We start from the raw sequence: 12,555 nt of genomic DNA, 5'->3' as shown, positions 1-12,555 counted from the left end.
TCACAAGCCCCTCCAACAACACATTCTGAATGTTGTCGGTCGGAGAAGAAGCCATAGGACCAAGACATGAAGTGGAACTATCCACACCGTCGGGAGACACCTTCCAAGACCACCGAGATAACACGATCCACCATTTAGAAAGAGCAGCGACCAGATGACCCCCCCCTCCCATCCTCTACATCACCGATGAGGCTGCCGCTAACCAGGTGGACCAGGATTCGGGGAATCCTTATGCTTGATCCTCACAACCCCGTCATCGCCACAACAACACCGTTGCCGGGGAACAAGATTCTGATTCTAAGAGACCTAACTGCAGCGCCACATGCAAAATTGGGGTCCCCACCCCTCCAGTCGGCTGGGGTCCCCACCACATGCAAAATTCTAAGAGATCTAAAGGAATTACATGGCGTTTGCACTTCATACAATAAATAGACAACCCGAAGGCTTCTGCCGGTTGTCAATATTATAAAACATGATCATCTCATACATCAACATATATCACATCATATCTTGACCATATCACATCACAACATGCCCTACAAAAATAAGTTAGACGTCCTCTACTTTGTTGTTGCAAGTTTTACATGGCTGCTACATGCATCTAGCAAGAACCGTTCTTACCTACGCAAACAACCACAACGGTGTTTCATCAAGTTTGTTGTTTTAACCTTCTTCAAGGACCAGTCGTAGTCAAATTCGATTCAACTAAAGTAGGAGAGACAGACACCCGCCAGCCACTTTTATGCAAAACTAGTTGCATGTCTGTCGGTGGAACCGGTATCATGTGCGTGGACATGTAAGGTTGGTCTGGGTCGCTTCATCCCACAATACCGCCGAATCAAAATAAGACGTTGGTGGTAAGCAGTATGACTATCACCGCACACAACTCTTTTGTGTCCTACTCGTGCATATCATCTACGCATAGATCTGACTCGGATGCCACTGTTGGGAAACGTGCATGGAAAACAAAAAAAAATTCTACGCACACGCAAGATCTATCCATGAAGATGCATAGCAACGAAGGGGGAGAGTGTGTCTACGTACCCTCGTAGACCGCAAGCGGAAGCGTTTCAGAACGCGGTTGATGTAGTCGAACTTTCTTTGCGAAGACACAACCATATCCACCATTCCGAAAGAGCAGTGACCAGATGACCCCCCCACCATCCTCTACATCATCGATGATGCTGTCGCTAACCAGGTGGACCAGGATTTGGGGAATCCTTATGCTTGATCCGCACAACGCTGTCATCGCCACAACAATGCTGTTGCCGGGGAACAAGATTCTGATTCTAAGAGACCTAACTGCAGTGCCACATGCAAAATTGGGGTCCCCACCCCTCCAGTCGGTTGGGGTCCCCACCACATGCAAAATTCTAAGAGACCTAAAGCAATTACATGGCGTTTGCACTTCATACAATAAAGAGACAACACTAAGGCTCCTGCCGGTTGTCGATATTACAAAACATGACCATCTCATACATCGACATATATCACATCATATCTTACCATATCACATCATAACATGCCCTGCAAAAATAAGTTAGACGTCCTCTACTTTGTTGTTGCAAGTTTTACGTGGCTGCTACGGGCATCTAGCAAAAACCGTTCTTACCTACGCAAACAACCACAATGGTGTTTCATCAAGTTTGCTGTTTTAACCTTCTTCAAGGACCGGCCGTAGTCAAATTCGATTCAACTAAAGTAGGAGAAACAGACACCCACCAGTCACCTTTATGCAAAACTAGTTGCATGTTTGTCGGTGGAACCGGTCTCATGTGCGTGGACATGTAAGGTTGGTCCGGGCCGCTTCATCCCACAGTACCGCCGAATCAAAATAAGACGTTGGTGGTAAGCAGTATGACTATCATCGCCCACAACTCTTTGTGTTCTACTCGTGCATATCATCTATGCATAGATCTGGCTCGGATGCCACTGTTGGGAAACGTTACATGGAAAACAAAAAAAATTCTACGCACACGCAAGATCTATCCATGGAGATGCATAGCAACGAAGGGGGAGAGTGTGTCTACGTACCCTCGTAGACCGCAACCGAAAGTGTTTTAGAACGCGGTTGATGTAGTCGAACTTTCTTCACGCTCCAACCGATCTAGTACCAAATGCACGTCACCTTCGTGTTTTGCACACGTTCAGCTCGGTGACGTCCTTCGCCTTCTTGATCCAGCAAGACGGTGAGGTAGTAGATGAGTTCCGGCAGCACGACGGCGTGGTGACGATGATGGTGATGTGATCTCCGTAGGGCTTTGCCTAAGCACTAGAAATATGGCCGAGGGAGTAAACAGTGGACGGGGGCGCCACACCTGGCTAAGACAATGTTGTGTTCTTGTGTGGCACCCCCTTCCCATGTATATATAGGTGGGAGGGGAGAGGGAGGTTGCTAGGGCAGCCATGGCGCCCCCCTAGGGGCTGGCCGCCGGCCCTAGGGCTCCTGCCCTCCTGCGCTCCTTTCCTTGTATGGACAAGGGGGGAAGGAAAGAGGGGGGAAGAGGGAAGGAAGTGGGAGTCCAACTCCACACTTTCCGTTCCTTCCCCATAGGGACGGCCCCATAGAGGGTGCACCAGCCCCTTGTGGGCTGGTGTGTTCCCTCAGTTGGCTCATAAGGCCCATATCTTTGCCGAGGATGCCCGAAACTCCTTCCGGTGACCCGATAAGTACCCGGTACCCTCTGAAACACTTCCGGTGTCCGAATACCATCGTCCTATATATCAATCTTTACCTATCGAGCATTTCGAGACTCCTCGTCATGTCAGTGATCTCATCCGAGACTCCAAACAACATTTGGTCATTGATACGTCTCCAACGTATCTATAATTTTTGATTGTTCCATGCTATTATATTATCTGTTTTGGATGTTTAATGGGATTTAATATGCTATTTTATATTATTTTTGGGACTAACCTATTAACCGGAGGCCTAGTGCCAGTTTCTGTTTTTTTGCCTATTTTAGAGTTTTGCAGAAAAAGAATACCAAACGGAGTCCAAACGGAATGAAACCTTCGCGAGGATCTTTCTTAGACCGAAAGCAATCCAGAAGACTTGGAGTCGAAGTCCGGAACTCCACGAGGAGGCCACGAGGCAGGAGGGCGCGCCCAGGGGGTAGGCGCGCCCCCACCCTTGTGGGCCCCTCATAGCTCCACCGACGTACTTCTTTCGCCTATATATACTCTTATACCCTAGAAACATCAGGGGGAGGCACAAAACCATTTTTCCACCGCCGCAACCTTCTGTACCTGTGAGATCCCATCTTGGGGCCTTATCCGGCGATCTGCCGGAGGGGGAATCGATCACGGAGGGCTTCTACATCAACACCATTACCTCTCCGATGAAGCGTGTGTAGTTTACCACAGACCTTCGGGTCCATAGTTATTAGCTAGATGGCTTCTTCTCTCTCTTTGATTCTCAATACAAAGTTCTCCTCAATGTTCTTGGAGATCTATTCGATGTAATACTCTTTTGCGGTGCGTTTGCCGAGATCCGATGAATTGTGGATTTATGAAAAGATTATCTATGAATATTATTTGGTTCTTTTCTAAATTCTTATATGCATGACTTGATATCTTTGCAAGTCTCTTTGAATTATTGGTTTAGTTTGGCCTACTAGATTGATCTTTCTTGCAATGGGAGAAGTGCTTAGCTTTGGGTTCAATCTTCCGGTGTCCTTTCCCAGTGACAGTAGGGGAAGCAAGGCATGTATTGTATTGTTTCCATTGAGGATAAAAAGATGGGGTTTATATCATATTGCTTGAGTTTATCCCTCTACATCATGTCATCTTGCTTATTGCGTTACTCCGTTCTTATGAACTTAATACTCTAGATGCATGCTGGATAGCGGTTGATGTGTGGAGTAATAGTAGTATATACAGAATCGTTTCAGTCTACTTGACACGGACGTGATGCCTATGTTCATGATCATTGCCTTAGATATCTTCATAACCATGCGCTTTTCTATCAATTGCTCGGCAGTAATTTGTTCACCCACCATAATACATGCTATCTTGAGAGAAGCCACTAGTGAAACCTATGGCCCCCGTGTCTCTTTCCTATTATATTGCATCTCTTTTATTTACATCGCATCTCGTTTACTATTTTGCAATCTTTACTTTCCAATCTATACAACAAAAATACCAAAAATATTTACTTTACTATCTCTATTAGATCTCACTTTTGAGAGTGACCGTGAAGGGATTGATGATACGTCTCCAACGTATCTATAATTTTTGAGTGCTCCATGCTATATTATCTCCTGTTTTGGACATTATTGGGCTTTATTATTCACTTTTATATTATTTTTGGAACTAACCTATTAACCGGAGGCCCAGCCCAAAATTACTGTTTTTTTTGCCTATTTCAGGGTTTCGCAAGAAAAGAATATCAAACGGAGTCCAAACGGAATGAAACCTTCGGGAACGTGATTTTCTCACCGAACATGATCCAGGAGACTTGGACCCTACGTCAAGCAACCAACAGGGAGGCCACGAGGTAGGGGGGCGTGCCTACCCCCCCAGGCGCGCCCTCCACCCTCGTGGGCCCCCTGTTGCTCCACCGACGTACTCCTTCCTCCTATATATACCTACGTACCCCCAAACGATCAAAGACGGAGCCAAAACCCTAATTCCACCGCCATAACTTTTTGTATCCACGAGATCCCATCTTGGGTCCTGTTCCGGAGCTCCGCCGGAGGGAGCATCGATCACGAAGGGCTTCTACATCAACACCATAGCCCTTCCGATGAAGTGTGAATAGTTTACCTCAGACCTTCGGGTCCATAGTTATTAGCTAGATGGCTTCTTCTCTCTTTTTGGATCTCAATACAAAGTTCCCCCCTCTCTTGTGGAGATCTATTCAATGTAATCTTCTTTTGTGGTGTGTTTGTTGAGACCGATGAATTGTGGGTTTATGATCAAGTTTATCTATGAACAATATTTGAATCTTCTCTGAATTCTTTTATGTATGATTGGTTATCTTTGCAAGTCTCTTCGAATTATCAGTTTGGTTTGGCCTACTAGATTGATCTTTCTTGCAATGGGAGAAGTGCTTAGCTTTGGGTTCAATCTTGTGGTGTCCTTTCCCACAGTAGGGGCAGCAAGGCACGTATTGTATTATTGCATCGAGGATAACAAGATGGGGTTTATATCATATTGCATGAGTTTATCCCTCTACATCATGTCATCTTGCTTAAAGCGTTACTCTGTTCTCTTGAACTTAATACTCTAAATGCATGCTGGATAGCGGTCGATGTGTGGAGTAATAGTAGTAGATGCAGGCAGGAGTCGGTCTACTTGTTTCGGACATGATGCCTATATACATGATCATACCTAGATATTCTCATAACTATGCTCAGTTATGTCAATTGCTCAACAGTAATTTGTTTACCCACTGTGAATACTTATGCTCTTGAGAGAAGCCACTAGTGAAACCTATGGCCTCCGGGTCTATCTTCCATCATATTAATCTTCCAATACTTAGTTATTTTCATTGCCTTTTATTTTACTTTGCATCTTTATCATAAAAATACCAAAAATATTATCTTATCATATCTATCAGATCTCACTCTCGTAAGTGACCGTGTAGGGATTGACAACCCCTTATCGCGTTGGTTGCGAGGATTTATTTGTTTTGTGTAGGTGTGAGGGACTCGCGCGTAGCCTCCTACTGGATTGATACCTTGGTTCTCAAAAACTGAGGGAAATTCTTACGCTACTCTGCTGCATCACCCTTTCCTCTTCAAGGGAAAACCAACGCAAGTGCTCAATAGGTAGCAAGAAGGATTTCTGGCGCCGTTGCCGGGGAGGTCTACGCAAAAGTCAACATACCAAGTACCCATCACAATCCCTTATCTCCCGCATTACATTATTTGCCATTTGCCTCTCGTTTTCCTCTCCCCCACTTCACCCTTGCCGTTTTATTCGCTCTCTCTCTATCCTCCTTCTCTTTTCGGCTCACCTTTCTTCCGCCATGTCGGAATCAAAAAGGGTGGGGGGTTCTCTCCCGAGTTTTAGTACTTTGGACAATCCGTCTATTCTCGCTAAACTCATAAATAAGGATACTATGGAAAAACCTACCGGAGTTATCGATGAGAATCTTAATAATTTTGATGAAGATGATTCCAGAATTTTTCGTTATTTACTTGATGAATCTTTGAAAGATGCTTGGTATAGACTATTAAGGATCATGGCTAGCTATGTGCCTCAATACCAAATTGAAATTTACTTAAAAAGCTTTTATATTGCCCTTCCTTCTTCTTTTAAGCATGTCTTAGATTCTATATTTGAAGAAGGTTTTCTTGAAGGGGATGCCGTAGACACTTATGAGAAAATGAAAACCATATTTGGGCACCCCATGAATGAGAAAGTTGAATCTACATCTCTTTTGCTCTCTTACCAAAACAAATCTATCAAAGAGATGAAGGCTAGCCTAGATACAAATTTCACGTACAGCAATTTATTTTAGAATTTTTGGGGTTCCAGATCTTGCGCTAGCTACAGATTACTACAAACTGTTCTGTTTTTGATAGATTCTGTTTTTCGTGTGTTGTTTGCTTATTTTGATGAATCTATGGCTAGTAAAGTAGTTTATAAACCATATATAAGTTGGAATACAGTAAGTTTAAAACCAATATAAATAAATAATGAGTTCATTACAGTACCTTGAAGTGGTCTTTTGTTTTCTTTCGCTAACGGAGCTCACGAGAAGTTTTCAAGTTTTGGGTAAATATTTGATGGATTATGGAACAAGGAGTGGCAAGATCCTAAGCTTGGGGATGCCCATGGCACCCCCAAGATAATCTAAGGACACCTAAAAGCCAAAGCTTGGGGATGCCCCAGAAGGCATCCCCTCTTTCGTCTACTTCCATCGGTAACTTTACTTGGAGCTATATTTTTATTTACCACATGATATGTGTTTTGCTTGGAGCGTCTTGTATTATTTGAGTATTTAGTTTTTATTTTACCACAATCATCTTTGCTGTACACACCTTTTGAGAGAGACACACATGATTCGGAAATTATTAGAATATTCTATGTGCTTCACTTATATCTTTTGAGTTATATTGTTTTTTCTCTAGTGCTTCACTTATATCTTTTAGAGCACGGTGGTGGATTTGTTTTATAGAAACTATTGATCTCTCATGCTTCACTTAGATTATTTTGAGAGTCTTAAATAGCATGGTAATTTGCTTAAATAATCCTAATATGCTAGGCATACAAGATTAGATAAATAAAATTTTCTTATGAGTGTGTTGAATACTATGAGAAGTTTGAAACTTGATAATTGTTTTGAGATATGGAGGTAGTGATATTAAAGTTGTGCTAGTTGAGTAGTTGTGAATTTGAGAAATGCTTGTGGTGAAGTTTGTGATTCCCGTAGCATGCACGTATGGTGAACCGTTATGTTAGGAAGTCGGAGCATGATGTATTCATTGATTGTCCTCCTTATGAGTGGCGGGCGGGGACGAGCGATGGTCTTTTCTTACCAATCTATCCCCCTAGGAGCATGCGCGTAGTACTTTGCTTCGATAACTAATAGATTTTTGCAATAAGTATGTGAGTTCTTTATGACTAATGTTGAGTCCATGGATTATACGCACTCTCACCCTTCCACCATTGCTAGCCTCTCTAATACCGCACACCTTTCACCGGTATCATACACCCACCTTATACCTTCCTCAAAACAGCCACCATACCTACCTATCATGGCATTTCCATAGCCATTCCGAGATATATTGCCATGCAACTTTCCACCATTCCGTTTATCATGACATGCTCCATCATTGTCATATTGCTTTGCATGATCATGTAGTTGACATTGTATTTGTGGCAAAGCCATTGTTCATAATTCTTTCATACATGTCACTCATGAATCATTGCATATCCCGGTACACCGCCGGAGGCATTCATATAGAGTCATATTTTGTTCTAAGTATCGAGTTGTAATTCTTTAGTTGTAAGTAAATAAAAGTGTGATGATCATCATTTTTAGAGCATTGTCCCAAGTGAGGAAAGGATGATGGAGACTATGATTCCCCCATAAGTCGGGATGAGATTCCAGACAAAAGATAAAAAAAGGAAAAGAAAAAAGAGGCCATAAAAAAGAGAAAAGTCCCAAAAATATGAGAGAAAAAGAGAGAAGGGGCAATGCTACTATCCTTTTACCACACTTGTGCTTCAAAGTAGCACCTTGATCTTCATGATAGGGAGTCTCCTATGTTGTCTGATACGTTTCCGTCGTATCTACTTTTCCAAACACTTTTGCCCTTGTTTTGGACTCTAACTTGTATGATTTGAATGGAACTAACCCGGACTAACGCTGTTTTCAGCAGAATTGCCATGGTGTTGTTTTATATGCAGAAAACAAATATTCTCGGAATGACCTGAAACTCCACGGAACATCTTATAAAAAACATTAAAAAATCCTCGCCAAAGATGAAGACCAGGGGGCCCACACCCTTCTCATAAGGGTGGGGGGCGCCCCCCTAGGACGCCCCCTACCTCGTGGGCCCCCTGGATGCCCTCCGACGCCAACTCCAACTCTATATATTTGCTTTCGGAGAGAAAAAAATCAGATAGAAGAAATCATCGCATTTTACGATATGGAGCCGCCGCCAAGCCCTAAAACCTCTCGGGAGGGCTGATCTGGAGTCCGTTCGGGGCTTCGGAGAGGGGGATTCGTCGCCGTCGTCATCATCAACCATCCTCCATCACCAATTTCATGATGCTCACCACCGTGCGTGAGTAATTCCATCGTAGTCTTGCTGGACGGTGATGGGTTGGATGAGATTTATCATGTAATCGAGTTAGTTTTGTTAGGGTTTGATCCCTAGTATCCATTATGTTTTGAGATTGATGTTGCTATGACTTTGCTATGCTTAATGCTTGTCACTAGGGCCCGAGTGCCATGATTTCAGATCTAAACCTATTATGTTCCATGAATATATGTGAGTTCTTGATCCTATCTTGCAAGTCTATAGTCACCTACTATGTGTTATGATCTGGCAACCCCGAAGTGACAATAATCGGGACCACTCCCGGTGATGACCATAGTTTGAGGAGTTCATGTATTCACTATGTGCTAATGCTTTGTTCCGGTTCTCTATTAATAGGAGGCCTTAATATCCCTTAGTTTCCAATAGGACCCCGCTGCCACGGGAGGGTAGGACAAAAGATGTGATGCAAGTTCTTTTCCATAAGCACGTATGACTATATACGGAATACATGCCTACATTACATTGATGAATTGGAGCTAGTTCTGTGTCACCCTATGTTATGACTGTTACATGATGAACCGCATCCGACATAATTATCCATCACTGATCCGGTGCCTACGAGTTTTCCATATACTAGTTTACGCTTATTTACTTTACCGCTGCTACTGTTACAATCACTACAAAATACCAAAAACATTACTTTTGCTGTTTTTACTTTTGTTGCCGCTACCACCACTATCATATTACTTTGCTACTAAACACTTTGCTGCAGATACTAAGTTTCCAGGTGTGGTTGAATTGACAACTCAGTTGCTAATACTTGAGAATATTCTTTGGCTCCCCTTGTGTCGAATCAATAAATTTGGGTTGAATACTCTACCCTCGAAAGTTGTTGCGATCCCCTATAGTTGTGGGCTATCAAGACAAATTTCTGGCGCCGTTGCCGGGGAGCATAGCTCTATTCTTTGAGTCACTTGGGATTTATATCTATTGGACACTATGAAGAACTTGAGAGATCCAAAAACCAAGATCTATCCCTCAACTACAAGGGGAGGTAAGGAACTGCCATCTAGCTCTGCACTTGATTCACCTTCTGTTATGAGTAAGTTTGTGACACCTACACCTGCTTCTTCTATTCATTCTGATATGTCACATGTTATTGATGATGCCACTTCTGCTATGCATGATACTTATGATGAAACTGCTTCCATGCCTGATACTACTGTGCCCCTTGGAGAATACTACTGTGCCCCTTGGAGAATTTCTTGATGAACAAATTGCTAGGGCTAGAGAAAAAGAAATTATTGAATCTGAATACGATGATGATAGTGATGATGAAAATATGCCTGTTATTCCTGAGGGTTATCTTTTTGATATGGAATCTTCTGCCGCTATTTTAGCTTGCAAAGATAGATATGAGCTTAAGAGATTATTAATTAAATGGAACAAAGAATCACTTAGAGATAAAATGAAACCCGACCCTGCTTTTGCTACTTCACCTATTTGTGTTCCTAATAAGGATTATGAATTCTCTGTTGATCCTGATATAATTACTTCGTTCGAATCTGATCCGTTTTACGGCTATGAATCTGAAACTGTTGTGGCACATCTTACTAAGTTAAATGATATAGCTGCCCTGTTCACTAATGATGAGAGATCGCGTTACTTTTATATACTCAAAATATTTCTGTTCTCATTAAAGGGTGATGCTAAGATATGGTTTAATTCTCTTGATCCTGGTTGTGTGCGTAGTCCCCAGGATATGATTTATTACTTCTCTGCTAAATATTTCCCTGCTCATAAGAAACAGGCCGCTTTGAGGGAAATATACAACTTCGTGCAAATTAAAGAAGAGAGTCTCCCACAAGCTTGGGGGAGGCTTCTCAAGTTACTTAATGCCTTGCTTGATCATCCTCTTAAGAAACCCGAAATACTTGATATCTTTTATAATGGACTAACCGATGCTTCTAGAGATTACCTGGATAGTTGTGCTGGCTCTCTTTTCAGGGAAAGAACACCGGATGGATCTGAAATTCTATTAAATAATATGTTGACAAATTAAAATAATTGGGCACCTCCTGAGCCAGCTCCTAAGCCAACTCCTGCTCCAATTACTAAGCCTATTCTTAAACCAACTCCGAAGAAGAGAGGTGTTTTATTTCTCAGTCCCGATGATATGCAAAAGGCAAAGAAATCTATGAAAGAAAAATGTATTAAAGCTGAAGACGTTAAGAATTTACCTCCTATTGAAGAAATACATGGTCTTAATTCACCGCCTGTTAAACAAACATATGATCTTAATTCTTTATTTACTGAAGAACCTCCTGATCCCGATAACCCGACACAGGTAGTAAAGGAAAATTCTCTCTATAGATATGATGAAGCTGAAGTCCCTCCTACTAAAATTGCTAGTCAGTGCTTGGATGAGTTTGATAACTTTATGTTTAAGCAAGACGACTTCAATGCTTATTTTGGTAGATAATTAAAAGAAAATGCTTATATGATTAGACGCTTGGGTGATTATATGGCTGATATTAAAGGTGAACTTAAACTTGTTAGCAAACATGCTTCTATGGTTACCACTCAAGTAGAACAAGTACTTAAGGCTCAAAAGAAGTGCTTGATGAAATGAATAGTAAGAAAAATGATTATGCTATTAGAGTGGCTACTAGAACTGGTAGAATGACTCAGGAACCTTTGTATCCTGAAGGCCACCCTAAGAGAACCGAGCAAGATTCTCAAAGAAATAATATTGATGTTCCTAGTTCTTCTAAAAAGAAGAAGAAGAAAAATGATAGAACTGTGCAAACTTCTAGTGAACCTATTGCTGAACCACCTGATAATCCAAATGATATTTCTATGTCTAATGCTGAAACACAATCTGGCAATGAACATGAACCTAATGAAAATATTAATGATGATGCTCAACCTAGTAATGATAATGATGTAGAAGTTGAACCTGCTATTGATCTTGATAACCCACAATCAAAGAATCAATGTTATGATAAAAGAGACTTTGTTGCTAGGAAACATGGTAAAGAAAGGGAACCTTGGGTTCAGAAACCCATGCCTTTTCCTCTGAAACCATCCAAGAAAAAGGATGATGAGGATTTTGAGTGCTTTGCTGAAATGATTAGGCCTATCTTTTTGCGTATGAGATTAACTGATGTGCTCAAAACAAATCCTTATGCTAAATATATGAAGGATATCATTACTAATAAAAGAAAGATACCTGAAGCTGAAATTTCCACCATGCTTGCTAATTATACTTTTAAGGGTGGAATACCAAAGAAACTTGGAGACCCTGGAGTACCTACTGTACCTTGCTCCATTGAAAGAAACTATATTAAAACTGCTTTATGTGATCTTGGAGCCGGTGTTAGTGTTATGCCTCTCTCTTTATATCGTAGACTTGACTTGAATAAGCTGACACCTAATGAAATATCTTTGCAAATGGCTGATAAATCAACTGCTATACCTGTCGGTATCTGTGAGGATGTGCCTGTTGTGGTTGCAAACGTTACTATTTTAACGGACTTTGTTATTCTTAATATTCCCGAGGATGATAGTATGTCTATTATTCTTGGAAGACCTTTTCTTAACACTGCAGGGGCTGTTATTGATTGCAACAAAGGCAATGTCACTTTTCATGTTAATGGTAATGAGCATACGGTACACTTTCCGAGGAAACAACCTCAAGTTCATAGTATCAACTCTATTGGAAAAATTCCATCGATTATTTGGAGGTTTTGAATTTCCTCTACCAACTGTCAAGAAGAAATATGATATTCTTATTATTGGGGATGTGCACATCCCCGTTGAGGTAACTTAGTGT

The sequence above is a fragment of the Triticum aestivum genome, chromosome 5A (assembly GCF_018294505.1).
Source record: "Triticum aestivum cultivar Chinese Spring chromosome 5A, IWGSC CS RefSeq v2.1, whole genome shotgun sequence".
NCBI classification, from domain to species: Eukaryota; Viridiplantae; Streptophyta; class Magnoliopsida; order Poales; family Poaceae; genus Triticum; species Triticum aestivum.
Note: the sequence above shows the minus strand (reverse complement) of the source record.